The 26,052-nt window shown below is 47.2% G+C and overlaps 2 long non-coding RNA genes across 2 annotated transcripts in view; one reads left to right on the plus strand and one right to left on the minus strand.

Moving 5' to 3' along the window:
- Positions 1–26,052, minus strand: part of LOC144767390 (uncharacterized) — a 195,157-nt gene that overhangs the window by 19,317 nt on the left and 149,788 nt on the right. The window lies entirely within an intron of this gene.
- LOC144767391 (uncharacterized) overlaps positions 14,101–26,052 on the plus strand; it is a 159,719-nt gene continuing 147,767 nt past the window's right edge. Inside the window, exon 1 of the long non-coding RNA XR_013598187.1 lies at positions 14,101–14,291. This is a non-coding gene — a long non-coding RNA (uncharacterized LOC144767391). The remainder of the gene's footprint in view (positions 14,292–26,052) is intronic.

Below are 26,052 nucleotides of genomic sequence, written 5' to 3' on the forward strand. Positions count from 1 at the left end.
TTGAATTCGACTATTTCACAAACCAATTGCTTTGGATTGGCTACAACTAAAAAATTAAATGCTCCTTCTTCTCCAGAATTGGAAAAATACCCAGGTTGGGATAATAACACCAGTATTTCTATCAGAGAATTACAGACCCTGTTGCTGAATTCTACTTTTAACATATCCAGTTCAAACCCTATGGTTGGCTGTTGTGGCACAGAAGTGCAGATTCTTGCCAACATCGTTTTCTGAGTTTAGCCCCTGGGAGTGACCATTCTGTGACTACCTATTCCGTAGACAAGCTGTGTCAGAACTGGCTCAAACACTCCACTTTAGCGTCAGTAAAGCTTCATTTGTCTAAATTGATGTTGATCTGAATTACTTTGTCAAGGGCCCTGCTTCTGGCAGATCCAAAAGGTGGATATATGCTATTTACAACGAAGTTTGGAAACTGTCCCAAATTGAGGCTGCTTCACGCTTAAGAGCTATAGATCAAGCTCATTTAAACAAAAGTGCTAGCAGTTGTAGATAACAGCATTAACACACTTAATTCCCACATTTACACATTAGATAACATTGTTTCGTCTGTTGTTGATATTGTGCAAGAAGATGTCTCTGTTTTGTACCATGGGCAAAATCAATTGCGTTCCATTATTCAGTTTGCATGGACTTTACAAACGTTAAAGGCTGGGACAGTGCCTTGGGACTACATGAACACATCCTCATTATTTGCCCCTTTTAATTTCACTGATAAACAGCAATTTATGTCTATGAAAGATGCAACTTTTTTATGTTATGTATTGAAAAGTTAGCACATTTGCCATTTTCTGTGGCTGAGACAAATTCTGCTGTGTGGCTCGTACATGGGCTAATAACATTACCTTTCCCTCTGTTCAAGTTCGAAGCTCGCATGAAGTACTATGCTATTGGCAGGAATGAAGCTCTGGGTACCGCTTATCTCCATGAAGCTTGGTCACTATCATTTACCTATAGGTGCCTGGGGGAGGGAAAAGAGGTTTATTTGAATGGTGAAGATTGCACAACACCTGATCACTTGTTAGTGTGTAGGAATATCCAGTTGCATGGCTTATGTAATCAGAATGCGCCTAATTTGGCCTGTGTCTTGAAAGGTACACCGACAACTGCTATCACACCCACATTCACATTACTAGTAAACAGTAGTTATTTACTTTTAAATAATTAAATTGTTGTGGGATGCTGGCAGGAATTGCTTACATTGTTACGGTCTCCCAACGTGTAGTTTGTTGTAGAAACGTAATTTTTCCTCCTCCACATGGGAAGCTGGATGTTTCCATCTGGCCGTCAATTCCGACCTTGAAGGCAGAGTTCAACAAGATGAGTCAAATAAGAGCTCTATTTGTCCCAAAAAGAAGTCTCCCTTCCTTCTGCCCGTGAAATATTTGTCCTTCACGTGGCAAACACCAGCACAGAAGTGCATGCCTTATTAAATACCGATCTGCCCCTACATTTCGGGGAGTTAATTCACACTATCTTTAATGCCTCCTCGACAAAAGGGCTGGATCACTTTTTAGTCACTTTAAAGTTGTTAGTAGTGGCCTTGTGACTTTTTTCCAAACTATATTCGCTGTGTTCCCGGCGTTTTTTCATTCAATGTTCTCCAGCCTCTTTGGTGGATTTCCCTTGATGCTTGCTCTGGTTGACGTAGTGCTTCTACTACTTTGTTTATTTCAGAATGGATGCACATCCTGTGCCACGAGATGATTTGCCCCGGCTGTTGCTGCTCCGCAACCGAATGCTTAATTTCTATGGAGCGCTGCCTCTTTCTACATTGAGTGCAGCTTATGGATTATCGTTTTGATTTTCCTTTTTCACATGTGTCCAGCCTGTCTTTCATTGCCTGTGCTGCGATTTCGAATGGGCTCTGGATTTGTGTCTCTACAGTACAGTGTCTCCCAACGCAGATTATGATCAACTGATGAGCCCCTTAGTTGCTCATGAATTGCTTTGTTCTGGCGGCTGGATTATGGCCTTTGCAGCGATGCATGGAGTCCTGGGACATTCGAATATTTTTGCAGTGGCGCACGATTTTTTGACACGCAGTTATATTGAAGTAAATCTGAGTTGTCCTCTGATGGTACTAGGGGCTCCGGTTCTTGAGGAACATGTATGTTCATTCCCGTTACTAAATTGGATGGCTGAAATGTTTTCAGATGAGAACAATGACTTCCTGTTGGAGTCTTTGCAATGTACTGTGCATATACACAATCGGAGTGAGGTGCTTTTCCTGCTCTTTCTTATTCACGGCTGGAGTCACATATTGGACACATAACAACAATGGGAGAGGTAGGGAGATTCAAGGACTCTCTCTCAGTCCCCGGTTAAGTGCGAATAAACAAAAACAGAGAGGTCAGGTCAGTTTCAAAAACCACAAAGCGGAGTCAAATGAGGATCACACACCCACTTTGGGTGGGAAAGAAAGCCCTCACACACACCGACCTAGTCAGTGTCATGCTTCATCATCGGGCCCCACCAAAGAGGCCGTCACATATTGGACATCAGATTTTTTTTCTATTATTTTTTTTTGGCCTATTGGCTTTACTATACCCAAAAGTAATTACTAATTTGGAGTTTTTTCAAAATTCGGAGTTTGCTCCCGTTTTTCCATTATGGCACATTTGCACTTGATTCTATCTCTCGAACTTGAACTCTGCATTCCTGCTTTGCCCACATTTCTTATCCGTGCTCCTATCAAGGAAGGGTGTAGTGGGGCTGAGCCTTGCATTTCTACAGTGTTAAGTTAGCATGAGCTTATTAGAAGTTTTTTTTTTTTTCACAACAGGTTTTTATTGATTGAATTGAGGCAGAGCAATAAACGTGGCACCCCACAGTCAGGAGAAACCACCAGACATTTTGATACAATTTACATCACAGGGCCAGAGTCCGATCAAGAGTTATAGTCAAATACGAACAAGAGGAATTCCCCCCCCACCCCTACCCCCCGGAACTCCCCCCACCCAACTCCCTGCTACCTCCCCGTTATCCCTCCCTAACCCTGTGCACGTGTGTAGAAGGAGCATCAGTGCTTGGTCGTGGTGTGGCAGAGATGATGCATTTCACAGGCCCATTCGAAGGTGTGTGTCTAGGGGTCCTCCTCAGGGTCTGCTGGGGGATCTAGCGGCAATTCCCTATAGTCAGCCCACCTCTTCCATATCTTAAAGTGCTTGCGGGGGCATCCTCGTGCTTCGAATATTGGTCGTTCTAGACCCATACAAAAGTCCAACCCAGCTCTCCATGCACACAGGGGGGGGCCTCTCATCCTTCCAAGCGCGGGCTAGATCCCTTTTGGCCAATACTAGCCCCAATAGCAATAAGTGGCGTTTATATATGTTCCCACCAACCCCTTCAAGAATGTGAAGTAGTCCTAGGCGATGTGTGCGTGGAAGGTCCCAGCCCAGCACTTCAGACAGGCAGCTCCATACACCCCTCCAGAAACCAGCTATTCTAGGACACAACCATACCGTATGGAGCAGAGTACCCACTGCCGCCCCAGAGCGCAGACATTCCGGCGACCCAATCAGTCCCGCCTTCCACAGCCGCTCACGGGTATAGTAGGCCCTATGGAGAATTTTGTATTGAATTAACCTGAGCCGTATTGCAATGGCAGTTCCCCGCGGGGACTCCAGGGCCTCCCTCCAATCATCTTCGTCCATGAAGCCAATATCAGCCTCCCAGGCCGTCCGCAGGGGAAGAAGGGTGGAGGAGCAGTGGGTGACCAGCGTCTGGTATATACGGGAGACCTTTTTATCCCCGAGGTCGCCCATGAAGACTGAGCTCCTGGAACGATTTGAGCGTAGTCCCGGACATCACATGTCCCAGCAACAAGATCCCGATTGCGTCCCAGCCGTCGAATCCTGACAGCGAGGCAAGTTCGGGGAGACGTCCATTACGCCACAGCGGTGTTTCTGCAGTTAGTCTGCCCCACCAGCCCACGCGACGTAGCGCCTGTCGCCACACAGCAAAGACTGCTTTCGTAACACTAGGCAATGTCCGCCGCAGCCGGGCTGAGTAGAGGATTGTGTGGAGTGTATTGTCGCCCATTAATGCGCGCTCTAGGGCATAAGCCGGATCACTGCTATCACAGTACCACCAGTCATTTAAGACGAGCAGATGGGAGGCTTGATAATAGGACAGAAGGGTCGAGGTGGCAAGTCCTCCACAATATGTAGATAAGAAGCACGTACGCAGCGCCACCCTGGCAGCCCCCCCAGCCCACAGGAAGCGTCCCAAGACAGAGTTGACTTGCCGAAACCATTGAGGTGTGATGGGGTGGGGATAATTCTGCAGCTGATATAGGAGGCGCGGAAGCGCCACCATTTTGAAAATCGCGGACCTACCAAAGATAGTAAGGGGCATCCAAGACCACGTTTTCACATCCGCTTGAACCCGCTCCCAAACAGGTATTATGTTACGTTCCCAGGTAAGGGTCACCGATTCCCACAAGAACACCCCCAGATATTTCAAACCGCCGGCAGCTACCTGCAGTCCCGATGTCCAGGGGTCCATCACCGCACCACCCCCAAGGACCCATAGGGTGGATTTGCGTAGGTTCAGGTAAAGGCCCGAGACCCCTCCAAAGACCCGCATTATTTCCAACACCCGCGGCCCCGAGCGTCGCAGGTCAGTAAGAAAAAATAGGACATCGTCCGCGTACAACGCGATCCTATCAGAGAGGTCCTCAGTCCACACAAAGCCTCGCATTTGTGCATCTATGCGCACCCAAGCGGCCAGAGGCTCCATGGCGAGGGCGAACAAGTAGGGGGATAAAGGACACCCTTGTCGGGTCCCCCGTCCAATGCGAAATGTCCCGGACACCGCCCCCGCGACTCGCACCGCAGCCGTGATGTCGGTATAGAGTAGTTTGACATATGACAGGAATATTGGGCCTAGATTGAGGCAGGCTAGGAGCGCAAAAAGGTATGTCCAGCTCACCGAATCAAAGGCTTTGTTTATATCGGCGAGCAGCAAAGCCGCCTGTTCCCCCGTGGCCCCCATGGCATCCACTGCGGCCTGTGCGCGCCGGATATTATGGCGCGTCGCCCTGCGAGGCATGAAGCCAGCCTGGTCCGGGTGGACTAGGTCCGTTATGTAAGGGAGCAACCGATTCGCCAGGGCCTTTGCCAGTATTTTGGCCTCTACATTAAGTAAGGAGATGGGGCGATAGGAGTCATGTCTATCAGGGGGTCTACCTGGTTTCTGAAAGACCACTACCTCGGCGTGGCGCCAGTCTGGAGGCAGCCTGCCCCGTGTACGCGCCGTCTCAAGTGCACGACGATAGTGGGCTCCTAGTTGTATATGGAATTTCTTTTAGAACTCACATGGGTAGCCGCTCGGCCCGGGGGCCTTACCGACATTGAGCTGTCCCAGGGCGTCTCCCAGTTCCTCCGCCGTGAGGGGAGCATCGAGGGCCTTCCTGGTCTCATCCGAGACCGCTTTAGGCGGCAAATCATCTATGAATTTAGCCACTTCGTCAGCAGATAAGCGGTCACACGGGGCATATTGTGTCGTGAAGTAGCTAGCAAAGCTCGCCGCCAATTCGTTCGGGTCCGTAATGACCACCCCGTCGTCAGCAGTAAGACCCGGCAGCGTAATGGGTTGAAGACTGCGTTGACAAAGTCTATGGAGCAGTGCGCACGATTTATCCCCCCATTGATATATTCTACTCCGCGTGGCCAGCCACGCCTGTTTGGCCTCATCTATTAAAACTGATGCATACGATTGCTGCGCCTGGAGAAGCAGCCGTATCACTACTTCATCACCTCCTCCCCGACTCTGCTGCTCCAATGTTTCTACCAGCGCGGCCGCCGCCGTGATGGTCTCCCGACGCCTATGACGAGCAGCAGTACACCACGCGATGTCCACCCCCCGTATAGTGGGCTTCAAGGCTTCCCACACCACCTCTGCGTCAACGTCATCTATTAGGTTTTCTCGCCAATAGTGGTCTATTGCCTCCCGGAGATGTCGGATATAGCCGGGCTGTTGGAGATGCCACGAGGACATCCTCCACCGGAAGGGTTGACGTTTTCTAAGGAGTTCCACCCTGACCGACACCGGGGAGTGATCGGACAGTCCCCTCGGTAAGATCCCTGCCGCTCTCACTCTGCATAAACATACTCTGGGCACAAACACATAATCTAATCGTGAGAAGGAACCATGCACAGCAGATACAAACGTGTACTCGCGCTCTGTTGGGTGCATGTGTCGCCATGTATCCTCCCAGCCCAATCCTTCACTCACAGCATGCAGCCTAGTGGGGGGGGGGGGTCCAAGCATCTCCTGGCGCCTCTGACGGACCATACAGACATCCATCACCTCATTCCAATCCCCCCCAACCACCGCTAAGGATTCCGGGATGTCTTCCCACACCGTAAACAGCCTCTCAGCTAGGGCCCACTGCAAAGGGGGGGGGGGGCATAAACACTTCCAAAGACCACAGGCTCCGTGCCCACCATTCCCTTGACAAAGAGATAGCGGCCTTGTGGGTCCACCCACTGCTTTTCATGGACGTAGGCCACCCTGCGATGAATTAAAATAGCAACTCCTCTGGACCCCCTGGAGAATCCGGCGTGGAACACCTGATGATAACCAAACCTCTGCAGACTAAGCACCTTTGATCCCATCATATGAGTTTCTTGGAGCAAGAGCACATCAGCGCCCTCCCTCTTCCCCCAGCGCAAGACTGCCCCACGTTTGACCTTGTCCAGCATCCCCCTGACATTCCATGTAATTACTCGCAGGGACTCCTCAGGGAGTCGATGTATTGCATTAGCCATAATCAAATGGGACCCACCCAGGAGGTCCTCTGCGCCAACACCACTCATTGCGCACCAACGGCAGCACCCTTGTAAAGAACACGTGCATTCCCCCCATCTACCCCAGAGCCCGAACACAACAAGAAAGGCAACATCCGCTTCCTCCCAAACTCCCCAACCCCCCCTTCCTCAACCCTCTCCTTCTCAACAACTCGCACCCCACACCCCCCCGCCCCCTATACCTCACTGAACTATGAAGTACCTGTCGCGGCATGGGCAACCCCGAGCCCAAAACGGAGGGCCCAAGACCAACCATGCCAATGGATCCCAACTCCCCGAAACCCGAAAGTCTCATTCCCCCTCCCCTAATATCTCCCACCTTAATAGGAGAATGGCAGCCCCTAATGGGTCATCCCCGAGCCACACTCCACTACCCAACTCATGTTCAATAACTCAGTCTCGAATTAACATTGAGGCAGTGATGACGCATTCAGTCCACTGGGCCTCAACTGCACTGTCCCCATCCATCGGGAACTGTACCACCAAACAGGGAGCACAGAGTACCTGAGGCCTTCAGTGATCTTTTCCAGATTGGTCTGAGTCTTCCGTTCTGCCGCTATCTTGTGTACCAGTGACAGAAGCCGACCGCTTCCATGATTTGGACCTCCGGTTCCTCCTGCTCTTGGCCGTTCGGTCTCCTCGTTCCTGCGATGACCCCCGCGAAGAGCCCGGGTTCAGTCCCGGCTGGGCATGCGGCCTGAGTGCCACAGTTTCATCAGTCCATTTGAAGAGGTCTTCTGGAGAATCGAAGAACAGCGTTTTGGACTTGAAAATCACCCTCAGGCGAGCCGGGTACAGCAGAGAGTATTGGAGATTCAGGCCTCGCAGCTTCGCCTTTGCGTTCATGAAGGAGTGGCGCTGTTGCTGTACGAGCTTGGTATAATCCGGAAAAATCATGATCTTTCGGTTCTCGTATAAAATAGCATCCCTGGTTCTTGCTTCCTTCAAAATGGCATCACGGTCGTGATAATTCAATAGTCTTGCTATTACTGCCCTGGGCCGTTCACCCTCCGGCGGCCTCTGTGTCAGGGCACGATGTGCGCGTTCAAAAACGAAGCAGTTGGATAGAGCCCCCGGGGGCAACCAGCTCATCGGCCATTGAGTGAGGAACTGTTCCATGTTCCCTTTCTCACATCGTTCTGGAAAGCCGATGAAACGGAGGTTGTTTCGACGTGCGCGTCCCTACGCATCCTCCGCCCGGAGTGCTAGGCCCTTCTGTGCAGTTTCCATTGCCGCCATCCTCTTTTTCAGGGAACCCACGTCGTCTTCAACCACCGAGATTCTGGATTCTGCCTCTGTAATCCGCGCCACTGCATTCCGCAAGTCCTGGGGCAGCAAGGGACATCTGCGCCCACCGTGCCTATCTTGGCATCGAGCATATCCCTGGATTGGGTGATGGCAGCCATAAGCGCAGCATTGTCCGGCCCCCCACCTTGTCCCCATCCCGATGGTCCGGGGCCCCCACCGGGTCCCGTAAATTTATCGATGGTCGGCTGTTTGGTGAGGCCGCCACCCCCTCCTCTGGTCATGGTCGCCAGCTACCCGAGGGCCACTGATAGCAGGCGCAGTTGTGGCAGCACAGGGTCCTCTATTCCGTCCGTAGAGTCCGAAAGGGACCCCCACAGCAGTTCTCCCTTTGCCGCGGGGTTCGGATACCTGTATCCCCTATCCGGCACTGTTCCTCGTGCAGGCCAAGGCAGGTCGCGGGAACTACACCCCAGACGTCGGCAGCCGTTGCGTGTCTCACTCCACTGACTGGCCTCCAGCACTAGCCACCACTCCCGCAAATATCTGGGACCTAGGCGGGGGCACTCACAGTTCGCCGATAGTCACCGGCAGCGCCAGAACCGGGTCGGCCCACAGGTCACCGTCCAGCGAAACTCCGGTCTGCCACCCACAGAGGGTCAGCAAGGATGGCCCCATCCACTATGCCGGGACCACCTCCAATCGATCACAGCCTTGGGGCTACTGTCGGGGGCCCAGCCGTGGCAGCGACCCGCAGTGATCTCTGGGCGGGGACCACGAAACTCGAGGTCCCGGCTGCACCGGGTCCACAAGGCCGCCGCTTCTGGCCGGACGGGCCCACAGCAGCCAGAATCACCACTCCTCAGGCGGGGCTCCCGGAGGGTAGCGTCGGCCCCCCCCTGTCCCTCAGGGCAGTCGAGATGTAGGGCAATCGGCGGGCCGGCTGCGCCACGCAAACATCCCCGGTCGGGAGGCGCCAAAATCGAGGCCCCGGCTTCTCTGCTGCGCGCTAGGCCGCACGCTCTTCACCGCTGCCCAGTCGCGTCCGATAGTGCGGGAGCTCCGCGGACTGCACCGGAGGATCCGCGGAACCCTCAGCAACGTTTGCCTCACTTGGGCTGTGGTGTGTGAGCTCGGGGGTCAGGATAATCAGCCGAATGATGAACGGGCCGGCGGGAGCTCTAAGAAGCTGCAACCGCCATCGCCGCTCGCGAAGCCACGCCCCCTTATTAGAAGTTTAAACACCATTTTACTTTTTGCTTTCTTTTGCACGCAGCACACACATTAGTTATTGTTTCATGTTAGGCTGAGAGTTTTGCTTCACATGAGAATTGCTAAACTCTGAGGTATGGGGTCGCCTATGCAAGCCTAAGAGCCCTTCTCTAGTTATAAAATAACCTACTAGCAAGGGAGGGTGAAATATAGGTATATATTTAACCTGTTTCCATTTAGCATTATAACATGCTTTCTCCCTTTGTATTTTATGGAATAGTAACTATGCTGACAATCTCATTTCTTATCTTATGTCTGCTTGTATTAGGTAAGATGCTGCACCTGAGATCACGGCATTGAAATAAACATTTTAAACTTGCTGGTGTCTCCCTTTACTCCCTGTTCTGGACTGGTATGAGAGTATAACGAAAGAGTGCTCATGTTTCCCACCTTCCCTGAGGTATCCTAAGTCGCATGTTCTGGGTTGTCTAATCATTGGTGACTTTGCTATTGGACGAAGAGCTAATGTGACACTGATGCTAGCCTGGTAGGGGATGTTGGGTACTAAGGTGAGTTTTGGTACACCCTAATTCACTGAGGTCCTGAGTCTCTGTGCACAGTTCTGTGACTGAGCAGAATCCCTGCAACAGTGACATGGACCACAAAGGCCGTTCAAGATTTGGAACACTCGGGGTGCAGCATCCAAACGCGGAAATCCCGCAAATGACGGTAGTGCCAATCTGCCACCTCATTGCTGTAGCCCAGGAGATACTCTGCTACTACCGAAATCCTGTTCTGGAGGCAAAAATGCCAGAAGTCCTTGGCAATCTCTGCCAACAGTCGGGACCTCGTACCGCCCAACTTGTCCACATATCGCACTGCCGATATGTTGTCCATCCGAAGTAGGATACAACAATCTGTTTTCTGAGGCGACAAGCAACGGATTGCAAAGGAAACAGCCAAAAGTTCCAGGCAATTGATATGTACAGTAAGTTCTTCTGGCGGCCAACAACCACCTGTGGACAACTGGCCGCAATGGCCTCCCCAACCCCACCGGCTGGCACCGGATTCGATCACCACACCTGGGGTCGCTCCGAAGGGGGCTTGACCGTTCCAAGCCTCCATGTGGTACAACGACCAAAATATCTCGGGCCGAGCCTCCTCTGAGAGGGGAATCATTTCTGAGTATCCAAGGCCTTTTTGCTGATGTCAGATTTTTAGCCGTTGAAGGGCCCGGTAATGAAGGGGACCCAGGAAGATCACCTGAATTGAGGAAGCTAACAAGCCCACTATCCGGGCTATGGATCTCAAGGACGCCATTTGTTTGTGAAGTGTCGACCTCAGTTCCCTCTTGATAGACCAGATCTTTTGCATCGGTAAAAGGAGCTGGCTAGTCAAGGAGTTGACTAGAAATCCCAAGAACTCGATTGATTGATTCGGGATCAATACTGACTTCTGCTGGTTCATGTGGGTTTATAGGGGAATAGGGTGGGAAGTAATTTAATTATAATTAATTAAATATGTTATTGTATTTATTGTTATTTATTTAGAATTAATAGTTAATTAATTATTAATTGGTAATTAATTAAAATATAATTGGTAATTAATTTTAATTGATTAATTGATAAATATGTTAATTTTAGTCATTTATTTTCTGTAGCGGGTTGTGGGTTTATAGGGGAATAGGGTGGGAAGTAATTTAATTAGAATTTAATAAATGTTATTTTATTTATTATCTATTTAGAATTAATTGGTAATTAATTATTAATTGGTAATTAATGAAAATAGAATTGGTAACTAATTTTAATTGATTAATTGATAAATATGTTAATTTTAGTAATTTATTTTCCGTAGCAGGTTGTGGGTTTATAGGGGAATAGGGTGGGAAGTAATTTAATTATAATTAATTAAATATGTTATTTTATTTATTGGTATTTATTTAGAATTAATTGTTAATTAATTATTAATTGTTAATTAATTAATATATAATTGGTAATTAATTTTAATTGATTAATTGATAAATATGTTAATTTTAGTAATTTATTTTCTGTAGCGGGTTGTGGATTTATAGGGGAATAGGGTGGGAAGTAATTTAATTATAATTATTTAAATATGTTATTTTATTTATTGCTATTTATTTAGAATTCATTGTTAATTATTTATTAATTAGTAATTAATTAAAATATAATTTGTAATTTATTGTAATTGATTAATTGATAAATATGTTACTTTTATTACATTATTTTCTGTAGTGGGTTGTGTGTTTATAGGTGAATAGCTTGCGAAGTAATTTAATTGTAAGTAATTATATTTTTTAAATATTTGTGTGTCTAATTTTTATTTATTTTTATATTGTAAATTAATTTATTTGTAATTAGTAAATAATTAGTATTAGTAGGTAATTTTTATTATTAGTTCATTTTTATTTGTAATTTTCATTGATTAATTAATATATTTTATAAAATTTTTAAATATTTTAAATATTTTGTAATTGGTATTATTATTTATGTTATTTATCTTTATATATGAAGTATTTACTTTCCCTACTATTGCACTCACTGGAGTGGGAATAGTAATTTTTACCCCTACGCTATCCAACGTTTTCCCTACTGTTGCACTCTCTGGAGTTGGAATAGTTATTTTTACCCCTACGCTATCCAACACTTTCCCTACTGTTGCACTCACTGGAGTGGGAATAGTAATTTTTACTCCTACGCTATCCAACACTTTCCCTACTGTTGCACTCACTGGAGTGGGAATAGTAATGTTTACCCCTACGCTATCCAACGCTTTCCCTACTGCTGCACTCTCTTGAGTTGGAATAGTAATTTTTACCCCTACACTATCCAACGCTTTCCCTACTGTAGCACTCACTTTAGTGGGAATAGTAATTTTTATCCTTACGCTATCCAACACTTTCCCTACTGTTGCACTCTCTGGAGTAGGAATAGTAATTTTTATCCCTACGCTATCCAACGCTTTCTCTACTGTTGCACTCACTGGAGTGGGAATAGTAATTTTTACTCCTACGCTATCCAACCCTTTCCCTACTGTTGCACTCTCTGGAGTGGGAATAGTTATTTTTACCCCTACGCTATCCAATGCTTTCCCTACTGTTGCGCTCTCTGGAGTGGGAATAGTAATTTTTACCCCTACGCTATCCAATGCTTTCCCTACTGTTTCTCTCTCTGGAGTGGTAATAGTAATTTTTACCCTCTCACTATCCAACGCTTGCCCTACTGTTGCACTGTCTGGAGTTGGAATAGTAATTTTTACCCCTACGCTATCCAACGCTTTCCCTACTGTTGCACTCACTGGAGTGGGAATAGTAATTTTTACCTCTACGCTGTCCAACGCTTTCCCTACTGTTGCGCTCACTGGAGTGGGAATAGTAATTTTTAACCTTACGCTATCCAACGCTTTCCCTACTGTTGCGCTCTCTAGAGTGGGAATAGTAACTTTTACCCTACGCTATCCAACGCTTTCCCTACTGTTGCACTCTCTGGAGTGTGAATAGTAAATTTAACCCTCTCGCTATCCTACGGAAAAAATATTGTATATGTTTTTTTAATAATATGTGTATATATATATATATATATATATATATATGTTTTAAAAGTAATTTTTTTTAAGTTACATTAATTATTTATTAATTTTAAGTTTCTTTAAGTATTTTAAGTATGTTTAAATTAATTATATGTATTATTATATTACTTTAAAATTACTTTTAAGATATTTAAAAAATTCGATATTTTGACTGTCTATATTTTTTCCTATCGATATTTTGGGGTCGATATTTTTGTACTTACCTGTTTGTAGATAGGAAGTCGATATTCTGGCATTCTATATTTTTACCTCGATATTTTGGCAAGTCGATATTTTGACTGTCGATATTCTGTCAGTGATCCGATATAATCGGCCACCTCCTAGGGTGGGAGCCAGGCGGATGAATTGGGGTGAACAATTTCGGTCGGTTCAAAACTGAAGACCCTGTTAGCTGAAGGCTTGTTCGAGTGCCTCTCCTTCCTCGCTTTTGTGGCGGGTCTAGGAGCTTCCTCCTGGTTGGTGGAAGGATCTTGGGTCATCATCTTGGGTGATTTCTGTGATCTTTGCTTTATTGGAGGGAGTAGACTCCTCCTAATTCTCCATAGACTGCGCAATTGCTTGTGTAGGGGAGCATAAGTTGACAGGTGACGTTTGAGGAGTTCTATGGCCTTTACTAAAGCCATATTAACAGAATGTTGGACTCCTGAGTCCAGAGCTTCTACGAGGTCTTGTTCCAGAGATCCAAAGGGTTCCTCTTCATATTAGTAGTCATCCTCATAAAAAATATTCAGCCATACTGACACACTTGAAGTGTAAATTCGAAGACCCCAGGAGGACTGCCTGTGAGATGTTCGGGGATCAACCCACATGGAAAGGCAAGATATGAATATATAGGGTACATAATGAATCAGGGGGAGTGACAAGCACCCCAGGCAAGCTCAGTACGATCCTGAAGGATGCAAGTAGCAATCAATGTAAGATGTGGAGGGAGGAAGAGCTTGTCCAAAAGCCACTCTAGGCAAAGCCTATGCGATTATTATGCAGCCCCACACAGTCAGTTTAGTGCAGGACGTATGGGGAGCACAACGAGCAGATTTTTGTCTAAACGCTGTGAAAATACGGGGTCAGGAGCAAAAATAACACTGCTCCAGCGGTCTCTTAAGCCCGATGAGTAATAAAAGGGCAAAGATGGCCGCCGCGCATGTGCAGTACCGGCCACTCGTTGCAATAGACAGAGGACTGCGCGTTACGAGAGACACGCAACCCCGCTCCCCGGCCCCTCCTGCTCCACTTAGCAGCAAAAATGCGATCAAGGGAACCCAAACGGTGCTAAAGACGCTCCGAGAGGAGCGCTGTACCTCAGGCAGAGTCGGGCATCTAAAATCAAAGCCAATGCCACAGAAAGAGGAAAACAGCTCTGGGCAGCAAATGCGGGCGCACAAGCAATTACAATCGGTAAGTCATACACATTAAGCGCCAATAGATACTAAAATCGCTGTAAGCAATCACTATATTTATATAACAAGAACAATCCTTAATAGCAATTGAGCAGTAAATAAGGTAAGAGAACTTAACTGGCTGAGTGCAGAGCAGCAAAGAAACAGGACCCTGTTCTTGTGGCTGGACCTTTTATAGGGGCTACTCTATGGTTGTCATGTGACCCATTCTGTGTTTTTTCTTACTGGTTTACTACTGGCTGCTGCGGATTTTAGTAAAGAAATGAGAATCATAATCGGAGCCTCCTGTCCTGACATAGAATCAGAAAATCAATTTGCCCGTACTTTGTACCCTGACTTGGGAATGGTTGGAGATCAGTTGGAGCAGAGCTGGACACTCACACTTGGACACCAGACTCTGTAGTCAAAGAAGGTTATTGTCAGCATGTCACTTGTCAAGTTGCCAGTAGATAAAGTGACAACTCGAAGTGTTTTTGATTCAAGCTATGTGTTAAGTTGAGATAGTTGTGTTCTGTAAAAAATGTCAGGTGTGTCTAATTACACTAATAGCTATTTATGTAGCACACAATACAAGATGATTTGTTGGTGGAAATTAATGTGTGCATTCCTCCTTGCAGAACCCATTTTATCAACCTTACAATTACAAAAGGTTAATACTTGCAAAATTTCAAACATGTACATTGAATTTAAATGCAGTTGGTTACAGCAAGTGCAAAACTCAGAGGCTATTTAACTCGATTTTAGCTTGAGACCTGCATGTTAAACAATGATCTCTGCAACAAAAGTATTAATCCACTGACCTATGTTACATAAATCGGAAATATGTGACATACATGCTACAAGTCATCCTCTGTACCAGACAAAATAACCATGGGCCGGATAGGATATTTAGCGATTCCTAAATAGCGACAAATACTGCATTACAATTTAGGAATCGATAAATATGATTTATGTACCTTTCTCCGAATCAATCAATCAAACAATTTATATAGCGCGCTTCTCACCCAGAGGGTCTCAAGGCGCTGGGGGGGGGGGGGTATGTTACTGCTCGAAAAGCCAGGTTTTGAGTTGCTTCCTGAAGGAGAGATGGTCGCGGGCCAGCCGTAGGTGGATGGGGAGGGAGTTCCATGTCTTGGCTGCCAGGTAGGAGAAGGATCTTCCTCCGGCGGTGGCTCTGCGAATGCGTGGTACTGTGGCGAGGGCGAGGCTGGTCGATCGCAGCTGGCGGGTGGGCTTGTAGAAAGTGAGGCGGTCGTTGAGGTGCTTGGGGCCCAGGTCGTGGAGAGCCTTGTGTGCGTGGGTCAGGAGTCTGAATGTGATCCTCTTGCTGATGGGGAGCCAGTGCAGGTCTCTCAGGTGGGTGGAGATGTAGCTGCGGCAAGGGATGTCCAGGATGAGTCGCGCGGAGGCGTTCTGTATGCGCTAAAGTCTTTTCTGTAGTTTGGCAGTGGTTCCTGCGTAGAGGGTGTTCCCGTAGTCCAGTCGGCTGGTGACAACTGCCTGCGTGACTGTCTTCCTGGTTTCGGTGGGGATCCATCGGAAGATCTTACGGAGCATGCGCAAGGTGTTGAAGCAGGATGACGAGACGGCGTTGACTTGTCTGGTCATCGAGAGGGAGGAGTCCAGGATGAAGCCCAGGTTACGTGCGTGGTCTGTTGGTTTGGGGGTGGTGCCTAGGGCAGGGGGCCACCAGGAGTCGTCCCAGGCGGAGGGGGATGATCCCAGGATGAGGACTTCCGTTTTGTCTGAGTTCAGTTTCAGGCGGCTGTTCTTCATCCACTCGGCGACGTCTTTCATTCCTTTGTGTAGGCTGGCTCTGGCGGTGGCGGGGTCGTTGGTGAGGGAGAGGATGAGCTGGGTGTCGTCGGCGTAGGAGATGATGTTAAGGTTGTGTTGGCGTGCGATGGCTGCGAGGGGGCTCATGTAGACGTTGAAGAAGGTGGGGCTGAGTGAGAATCCTTGTGGTACGCCGCAAATGACTTCGGTGGCCTCGGATCTGAACGGGGGTAGGTGGACTCTCTGGGTTCTTCCGGCGAGGAATGAGATGATCCACTCCAGTGACTTCTCTTGGATTCCGATGTTGTTGAGGCGCTGTATTAGGGCGGGGTGGCAGACAGTGTCGAACGCTGCAGAGAGGTCCAGGAGGATGAGGGCGGCTGTTTCCCCGTCGTCGATCAGGGATCTGATGTCGTCGGATGCCGAAGAGTTCCTTGCTGTTGTGGGTGTTGTTGTCCAGTCGTTCTTTGAAAGTTGTCTTTTTGGTGGTGCGGATCAGCTGGTGGTGTGTGCGGGTGGCGTCCTTGAGGGCAGTCATGTTTTCTGTATGCTGGTCGTGGCACCAGGCTTTTTCAATGGTGCGGCAGTTCTTCTTGGATGTTTTGAGTTTGTCGGTGAACCACGGGGCTTTCTTGCTGCCGAGTCTGCTGGGAGGGTTCTTCAGTGGTGCGAGGTCGTCGGCGTAGTTGGTGAGCCACTGTGTGAAGTTGCGGGCTGCTTCGTTGGGGTCCGTTGAGCTGGCGGGAGGGTTCTGGCTGAGGGAGGTGGTGAGCTGTTCGGTGGTGATCTTGCTCCAGCTCCTGCTGGGGGCTTGTTGCGGGTGGTGGTGGGTCGTGGTTTTCTTGAAGCTGAAGTGTACGCAGCTGTGATCAGTCCAGTGAAGTCCGGTGGAGTGGCTGAAGGAGATGTGCTTGCTGGAGGAGAAGATGGGGTTGAGCGTGTGGCCGGCGTAGTGGGTGGGGGTGTTCACCAGTTGCTTGAGTCCGAGGTTGGCGAGGTTGTCCAGCAGGGCGGCGGTGTTGCTGTCCTTGTTGTTCTCCAGGTGGAAGTTGAGGTCCCCTAGGAGGATGTAGTCAGAGGAGGTGAGGGCGTGCGGGCTGATGAAGTCTGCGATGGCTTCGCTGAATTGTGTGCGTGGTCCCGGGGGTCTGTAGATGAGGGTGCCTCTGAGGGTGGTCTGGGGATCGGTGTGTATCTGGAAGTGGAGGTGCTCGGCGGCGGTGAGGGTGTCGTCGGAGTTGGTTGTGATGCGGATGGTGTTCCTGTGGACGATGGCGATGCCTCCTCCGGTCTGGTTGACGCGATCCCTCTGGGTGATCTTGTATCCATCCGGGATGGCTATGGCGATGTCGGGCGCTGAGGGGGCATTCATCCAGGTTTCCGTGAGGAATGCCACGTCCGGTGATGTTGTGTCGAGGAGGTTCCAGAGTTCGACGAAGGGCAAAGAGCGATTGGCCAACCCATTTTCAAATTTTGAATCAGTATTAGTCGCAAATAGCGACTGTCGTACCAGCAGTGAGTGATGAACTCACCCATTTTAGGAAGTACCTTTACGTTCAGCTGCACAACAGAAAGAGAACTTTCAGCTTGACTGCTAAGTCAAGAGGAAGCTAATGTGGAGCTGCTAAGTGTTTTCTAACCCCCTAGCTGTTTATGGCATCAGAGGTAGGGACGAATGCAGTTTGAGAGACATGAATAAGTCATATTGTGATACACCTGTATAGAAAGCATCTGTGCGCCTTTGTTTGCACATGCGCATATAGTCTGCTTAGGGTCCACCTATTTGCTGTGTGGTTGTATGAATCTGTGAGTTAATACAGGGGAGGACCTGGACGAATGCAACAACAACTGTGAAATACAAAAGCTGTTCACTCTGCTGTGTTTACTTCAGTCCAATTTGCTACACTAGAATTATCCATAATATTCTGGGAGAAAAAAATATTTACTGGGAGGTGTACACTAGAAGTCGGAAGATTCAGGTCAGGGCTTTAAGTGGGGCTGAACGGGCCGGTTTTAAGCCCCAGGGGGCCGTTTATGCAGCATAGTTGCAAAATCGGCCCTGCAACAAAATCGGCCGAAAACCGGCCCCGGCAAAGAGCTCAGACCTCTCCCCCCCAGGGGCCGTCCGAGCACTTTGCCGGGGCCGGTTTTGGTTCCCAGTCCGGCCCTGAAGGTAATCCATATCAGCGCTGTAGTTCCTGATTATATTTCATATGTATTCATTAATCTGGCCTTATCGAACAGTGTTTGCTTTTTCAAGGACTTTGTGGTTCTGTAGTTTTTTTCGTGCAGCCTCTTACTCTTCTATAGTGTGCACTGGGCACGAAGGGGCTGACTTAGATTTCTGCTCGAGGCCTCTTTCTCCACCAGGGCAACTAAATAAAGTACTCATTCGCCCTGACTGAGGTGCCGCCGGCTGAATTTAGGCAGGGGGGCTCGCAGAGGAAATGCTGTGGGTCACTGAGGCGGGGCGGGGGATAGTGGAGTTCGACATAGGACAGGAAAGATGAAAGTAAAGAAAGAAAGAAAGAAAACCACTTACCTTGCGCTCACTGCATCGCCGAGCCGGCTAGGTAAGTGGTTTTATTTATTTACTTTTATCTTTCCCGTCATATGTCGAACCCCACTCCACCCCGCCCAGTCACACCTCACCGCCCCACAGCATCACCTATGCGAGCCGCCAATGATCTGAGTTTCTCAAAGTACCTGTCCGTGGTTATGGAGGTGTTCAAAATACATGCTCATTCAATCCATTGCCTGTCTGTAGATCGCAAAGACCAATGGTCATATGTGCTATTTGTAATTGTGATTCTATGGTACAGTATATGGAGGAGGTACACTGCCGTCGAAATATTGGCATAGCAAAAGTAAAATAAATGCAGTCTATGTGATGTGTGTGTATTGGGATGGTGAAGTGAAGGAGATGCAAGGAAGCTCATTCAGGTGAGAGGGTGCTAAAGAGGAAAGGGATGAGGTGTGATATACACACATGGAGGATATCAGATACTGCTAACAAGCATTGCCAAAGCCAATGAATTTGGAGTGCTTTACGTGCATGTATGTTACTGTGTGTTACGACTGGATACAATAACAGAAAGCCCACAAAGAGGCACTAAAATAATGTTTGAGTGCTACCTACAGGAAGCACGGTATTTCAGTTTACATATTTTAGGGCACACCCTTATCACTCACATCCTTGAACCCCTCCAACCACTTCTCAGACCCAGTTCCTGCAAACTACCTCAAAGACTTCATACCTGTACTTCTGCCACTTTAGACAAAGATTATCAATGCCTCCCTACTCCAAGGAATTATTTCTGAAATTCTCAAATCGAACAAGTTTCCCCCATCCTAAAAAACATTACGGCGGACCTCATGGATTTAAATAACTACCGACCAATTTCCAACATCCCAACTCTGGCTAAACCCCTAGAAAAATGTATTCTCAACCAGTTAGACAACCATATCACCAATTTCCACCTGCTCAATAATTTCCAATCTGGCTTCCTTGCAGGGCATAGTACGGAATCGGCGATGACCCACATAGTAGACGACGCACTAAAAATCCTAGAACAGAACGAAACCTGCCTACTTATCCTGCTTGATTTATCTTCGGCCTTTGACACTGTCAAACATGATAATCTACTGAAATACAGAATGGGTTTATCAGGGTCGGTATTAAATTGGTTTACCTCTTTCCTCCGTAATAGATCCCAAAGTTTCAAGGTCAACCAATCCCTGTCCATGGCCGTCCCAGTCACATTAGGACTCCCGCAGGGATCCTCCCTCTCATCCACACTATTCAACCTATTCATGGAGCCGCTCACTGAGATCCTCAACTTATCAAATATTTACTTTCACATGTACGCAGATGACACGCAACTATATTTAAACATAAACTTTCCTGACACAATCAAATCTCTCAATCTAACTCTACAAAAAACTCAGTCTTGGTTGACTGAAAACCACCTCAAACTAAACGCCATCAAAACTGAATTCCTACTAATCGCCAAACCTAACCAAACAGCCATCATGCAAGTATGGCTGAAACAACTTACAGCGCTCAACTGCCAACCTCTTATAATCGATTCAGCAAAATCAGTGGCGGTAACTCTGGACAGTAACCTAAACATGCAAAAACATATCAGTGCGCCAGCAAAAGTAGCAAACTTCCAGATGAACACCCTGAGAAAATGAAAACCCTTCCTCCCAGTAAATGACTTCAAACTGGCAGTCCATGCACTAGTAATTCCTAGACTAGAATATGTAAATGTAAATGTAAATGTAAATGTACAGGAATTTATATAGCGCAAATCACCGAGCGGTTTCTAAGCGCTTGCTTAGGGAACCCGTCCTGGTATTCCCCTGTGAGATAACCCCGGCAGGGTATCCGCAAGGTGAAAGCCAGGCATCCCGCCGCGAGGGGCCGTTGTGGAGATTAAGCAAGCTATTGCCCAGAGTCGCAGAGTGTTAACCCGTGAATCGAGTAGGCACCAGAGCGAGAATTGTCGAGTCCATGGACATTTTTAGGACTCAAGACCCTGCCAAGCCGGGAATTGAACCCTGGTCCCGGGCTGACCGCTGCTTCCAGGTCTGCCTCCTCTAACCAGTGAGCCACACTTCTCCAATCTCCAGAATATGGTAGTGCAACTCTCTGTGGACTCCCTAGAGCTTCAACTGCCCTTTCAAGAGCATCACTCAACTCAGCGGCCAGGCTCATCACAGGCTCCAAAAGAAATTGCCACATTTCACCTGATTTCAGAGCGCTCAATTGGCTACCCTTCGAAGCAAGAATTCAACAAAAATCACCTGCATGATGCACAAAGCGCTACATCACAACACCCTGGGGTATCTGGCCCAGAAACTGGATCTCTCGTGTGGAAACAGATCCTCCGGGAGCGCCAGCAACCTTCTTCAGAAACCTCAAAGATTTGCCAAGATGAAAACATATAGCCGCACCTTTTCTGGAATTGCTCCGAGGATTTGGAATGCACTACCCCCAAAAACAGAAACCAGACTTAATCCCTCAACAGCCTCCTTCAAAAAAGAAGATAAATCTCTTCTCATGACGAAAGTCACTTGAACATTGTATCAGGCTCTTAGCTGTACCATAAGACATCACTTTCGTTATACAATGTTTACTTTGTAGATTATCTCTTTTGTTGAACTACCTTACTTGTAAAGCTCTCTTATACCCGCAAAGGTCATGTTCGCGCTATATAAAACCTGCAAAATAAAAATAAATAATAATTGTATAGGCCACACCTCTTAGGAAAGATTCCAGGTTATGCTTATTAGGCCACGCCCCTTTTAGAGACCCCCCCCTCTCCCTTTTTCATCCTAGTTAAAGCCCTGATTCAGGTGGGAATGTGACGAGTTCGCCGCTCATCTCACCTGCTGTAAAGTAGCAGGTGTTAATATTACCGAATTTAATGGTACCCTAAGAGTGATGTTAAATACCAGTTAGCCGGATAATATAGGGATATGTTATACAGAGTGCCAGGAATGCCCATGGTGGTTTCTCCGTGAGCTATAGAACAACGTACCTATCATAGTGTGGATTTAGCGCTCACGACTATGCTAGGATGACAGCCCCCCTTCCCCCCCCCCCGCCTTTACTAAAATGGTTTGTGGATGAACGGGTGATTATGTTGCCTACTTGGCATTCTCCTTCAGTCGCATGCGAAGGCGCGTCTCCCTAACCCTGGTCAGAGTGCCTCGGGAGGGCAGGAGCCGGCGAAGATGGGCTCCCATTCCCAGTATTAGAAAAACCTCTTTACCGTAATGAATATCGGGAGTCGGAGTCCAGCCCCTGAGCCTGGCTCGCGGGTGAACCGGCTCGTCAACATTCCAGGCGCCTCGCGCAGAGCACGAGGCACGACAGAAGCTTCCAGACATCTTGCACACGAAGAACTGACGGTTTCCTGCATGCAAGTCATTTATGGGCACCCAGGGGTAGAAGCTGCTACCCCCTTATGTGCGCTTTGGTACCCCAGGGCACTGCCTTGCTACTACTACCCCTAAACTCAGAGGTAATGTAGGTAGCGGTAGGAACAGGGCTGATGGCACAGCTGCCACATGTCCACATATCGTTAATGTTACCCTCAGCCTGCCCTGAATTTATAGCCAACAGAGCTGTGCATGCCGGGATTTTTAAGTTCATAGTGTAAATGTTAAAAGCGAAGTCACATGATACAATGTGAAGGCATGAGCTACAAATGGTGCAGCGGGTTCAGTGGTGCCAGGGTTTGTGGATCCGAGGTGCCCACTTAACCCTGGCTGTGGGTGTCTTTTGATTCACAACCAGAGGTCTGGCCTATTTTCTTTGCATTAGGGCCCATGGCACGCCTGTAACGCCGCTGGCAACATGTCAGCTAAAAAGTCACGAATCAAAATGTACCAAGTAACTTGAATTCACTTAGCAGCCATATCTGAGAACTTGGTTTGCTCTCCACTTCTTGCCTTTCCTTAACCCACTCAGGAGCAAATCGGAAGCTGTTGAAAGTCAAAGAGTGGGACAAAAGTTCAACCATGTGACGTTGAGTGTCAAAGTGTATGTGATGTTACTTCGACTAACTGGCATTTTAGAGAATCGACATCCATGATTTTGTGGCTACTTTAAGTTGCTCACTGTGGCCTAGTTTTACGAAGGGCTGCATGAGCGTCGCACTGAGAAATTTTGCTCTCCACATGCAGACTTTAATAATGATAAGTACATTGACGCAATGCTTTGCAACTCTTTATTTCAACCGAACAACCACCAAAACATTAGTAAATAACCCCATTATATATTAAGTAGAGGTAATTCTGCCATTTTATACTAAAGGTGCTTACAGCGTATTCCTATAGGGTTTCTTTGTGGAAATATACATTTCAAGCAGTTCTGGTTTTCGGCTGATACCACAGTGTTCATAATTTGACTCTTCTGGACTGCTGTTAGTGCCTGTTTAGGTCTGGCTAGAGACAGCTTAGTCTGTCTGCAAGAGCTAATCGAATGCCAAAAAATGAATTAAAAAAGCAGATAAGAACAAAGGTCTTTGACTCCACTCCCCTCATTTTGATCTTCTTTATAGGCATTTGATTGGGCAGCAGATGTCTTACCCCACCTACAAAGTAGCTCAATTGCTCATTACTAATAGTGACATAGTTAATGGAGACCCCTTGTTGAATACAGTCGGAAGGGGCTTCCTGTGGTGTAAATCTGCCACAAATGCAAAGTTAAGAGGTTTTACATTTTCAACTCGTGACAAATCCATAATAAAGGGGATTTTGCAACCCCCCTGACAAATGCAATATAAAGGGATTTAACACTGTGAACTCTATAATACAGCAAGAAAGGGATTTTCGTGGAAAACTCCATTAAAAACACAATTGGAATGGGTTCTACTTTCTGAATTCTATGACATCCACCGTAGGAATTGGCTTCACATTGTTTAAGACCGAGGTATCTTACACAGATCTGTAGAACATGAGGGTCTAAATAGTTTTGGTTTTCATGGTGTGCATATGTATTTTTTCATATAGTACTTGGCTATGGTTTTTCTTTTTACAGGTAAAAGCACTAGCAGGAAATTGATTTATTAAGTGTTATTTAGTGCCATGCAGAGTTCTGAGATTCTAAGCACACCACCTACTTGAGTAAGCCTTGGACTGCTCTGCCTTTTACCCTGCGGATCATATACAAAATATACATATTTGGTGCTCATTTGGCTCCAATAATAAGGCGGCCCCGCAAAACCACAGAAAATTGACACCAATTCCCACAAATGGAGCCCAGTAACTCCGGATTGCATTGGGATGCCCTGAACCACTTCCCACATTCCCAACATAAGCTTCAATGGAGACAGGTTGATAGTTCCCACTGCCTCAGACGAGACCAGCCCTGCTAATGTCCATCTCCTCTGAAGCCCCCCTCCTATGGCATGGCCAGTGGCCCCTAAAAAAATCAGCAATGCTAGCAACAGCAGCATCAGGGCTGGTGCAACTCCAGATGCACTGTGGGCTTTCTATTCCTAAGACTGTCTGTCACGTCCAAACATAATGAGGCTGCAGTGTATGGAGTAGGATGATAGGCGGTGCATGTTATAGTAAATAAATGGCGGAGCTGCTGTAGTGTGCTCTCTGCCTCCCCCAGCAGTGAGCATATTGTGCTCTTTTGCCCACTGCCAGTTTTCCTCCGGGACCATCATCCCTGCAATCCACTAGGCAACAACAGTGGTGGTGAGGTGGTGTGTATCTATTATACAAGTATGATGCTCTACAATGCCGACATGAGTACATTCTCTTTACCACATGTATGGTATAGTGATTCAGACTTTTGGCAAATCAGCTGCTCCCATTAACCTCACTGTATCGCACGTGCATCCTGCCAACGAAGGCCACTTTGCTGCACATGTGCCCTTCAATCAATCAATCAATCCGTATTTGTAGAATGTGCATATCACCCTGAGGGGTATTCAGGCACTGTGTGGGTGGGGCTATGTAAACAGCCTGGTTTTGAGGCCACTGTTGAATTCGGAGAGGGAGGTGGAGGTTCAGAGGTGGATAGGGAGGTCATTTCAGGCTTTGGCTGTCGGGTGGGAGAAGTACTTTGAGGGAGTTTATGAAGATTTTGCGTTGTTTGCGCATCACAAAAGTGATGCAAATCAACACAAATCTGTTTTTTCCAATTAACTTTCCAGCGCTAAACTTGTTTAGCACTGGAAATGATGGAAAAGTAATGCAAAGCAGCGCATGATGCTGCTTTACATTACATAGCACCATGAGGGCGTGCCATGGGTGGAGAATGATTCATGAGTCCTGTGTGTGGCACGGAGTGTCTGTGTCACGAAAGGAGATGCACAGCTGTATGCACATATGTAGGAAATATTCACACATACTCCATAATTTTACAGAGTTTCTCCAAATTTATTCCAATGTTTCAATATTTAGTCAATTTTTCACCATCACGTCAGAGACATAAAGTTTCTATATTTTATGCATCTTGAATACTCTGAGGATGCCCATCCAGGCTTATCCACAGGCAATTACTTGAAACTTCATGGATCCCAAACATTTGAATCTACCCAATGCATTTCGGCCTGAAACTACCTTCTTCGGGGGTAGCTAGGGTATTAAAAAACATGTTTCAGTGAACGTGTACACTAAGCAATTCTTACCCACATTAACTTTACAAAAGCCATTTAACCAAAACACCTCTTTGTGACCTTCAAGAATATAACTAAATTGTGCGCGTAACTCTTAAACACGATGTTCACTTCCCCATCCTGCAATTTTAACACTCCCCGCTGAAATTGCCCCAGTTCACATAGCACATAGCTAGATGTGCCCTCCTTGTTAGCGTCGCGCTTAAGCCCCTTCAAAAATAAAAAGTGAAATCAAACTGCTGTGACCCCTACTCCCTAACGAATCTCCTTTCAAAGCTCTACCCCAAATGTCTGCTCCCTTAAATAAACTCTAAATCCCTGTGCTTACCTGCTCCAAACATCCTGAATTTCGGCCAACATGTCCTCCTCCTCTCCTTCCATTTGACTTTCTAATCGTGCCGCTCCCAACGTAACTGATTTTAACCTTTTCCACCCACCTGTGTTTGAAAACCTTGTCGCGTGGTATCTGTGTCCCCACCTTATTTCTTAAAGTGCCACCGCCACTAAATCCCTCTAATCACTGAAGAAACAAACCCACGCTGCCATAAACGCCTCGTGCCCCGTGTTCAACATTATTTAAAGAAAATGATAATAAAAATGACTTCATCACCCCCACAGTTATCACAAATGAATTCAACATAATTGAACAATGTGACACATTTCCATTGCTTGAAAAATAGCTCAAAGTCCATTGTAAAATCATCCGAGTTTCGTGCACCTTCACGTTCTGTGGAGAAAGACTGACGTGCAAATGTAGTTGTAACAATTTTGCTCTGTATCCGATTTTTCAGTGGGGTGCTACCAGGGTTAGGAACGGGAGTTAATAATACTTGAATT

The sequence above is a fragment of the Lissotriton helveticus genome, chromosome 7 (genome assembly GCF_964261635.1).
Source record: "Lissotriton helveticus chromosome 7, aLisHel1.1, whole genome shotgun sequence".
NCBI lineage: Eukaryota > Metazoa > Chordata > Amphibia > Caudata > Salamandridae > Lissotriton > Lissotriton helveticus.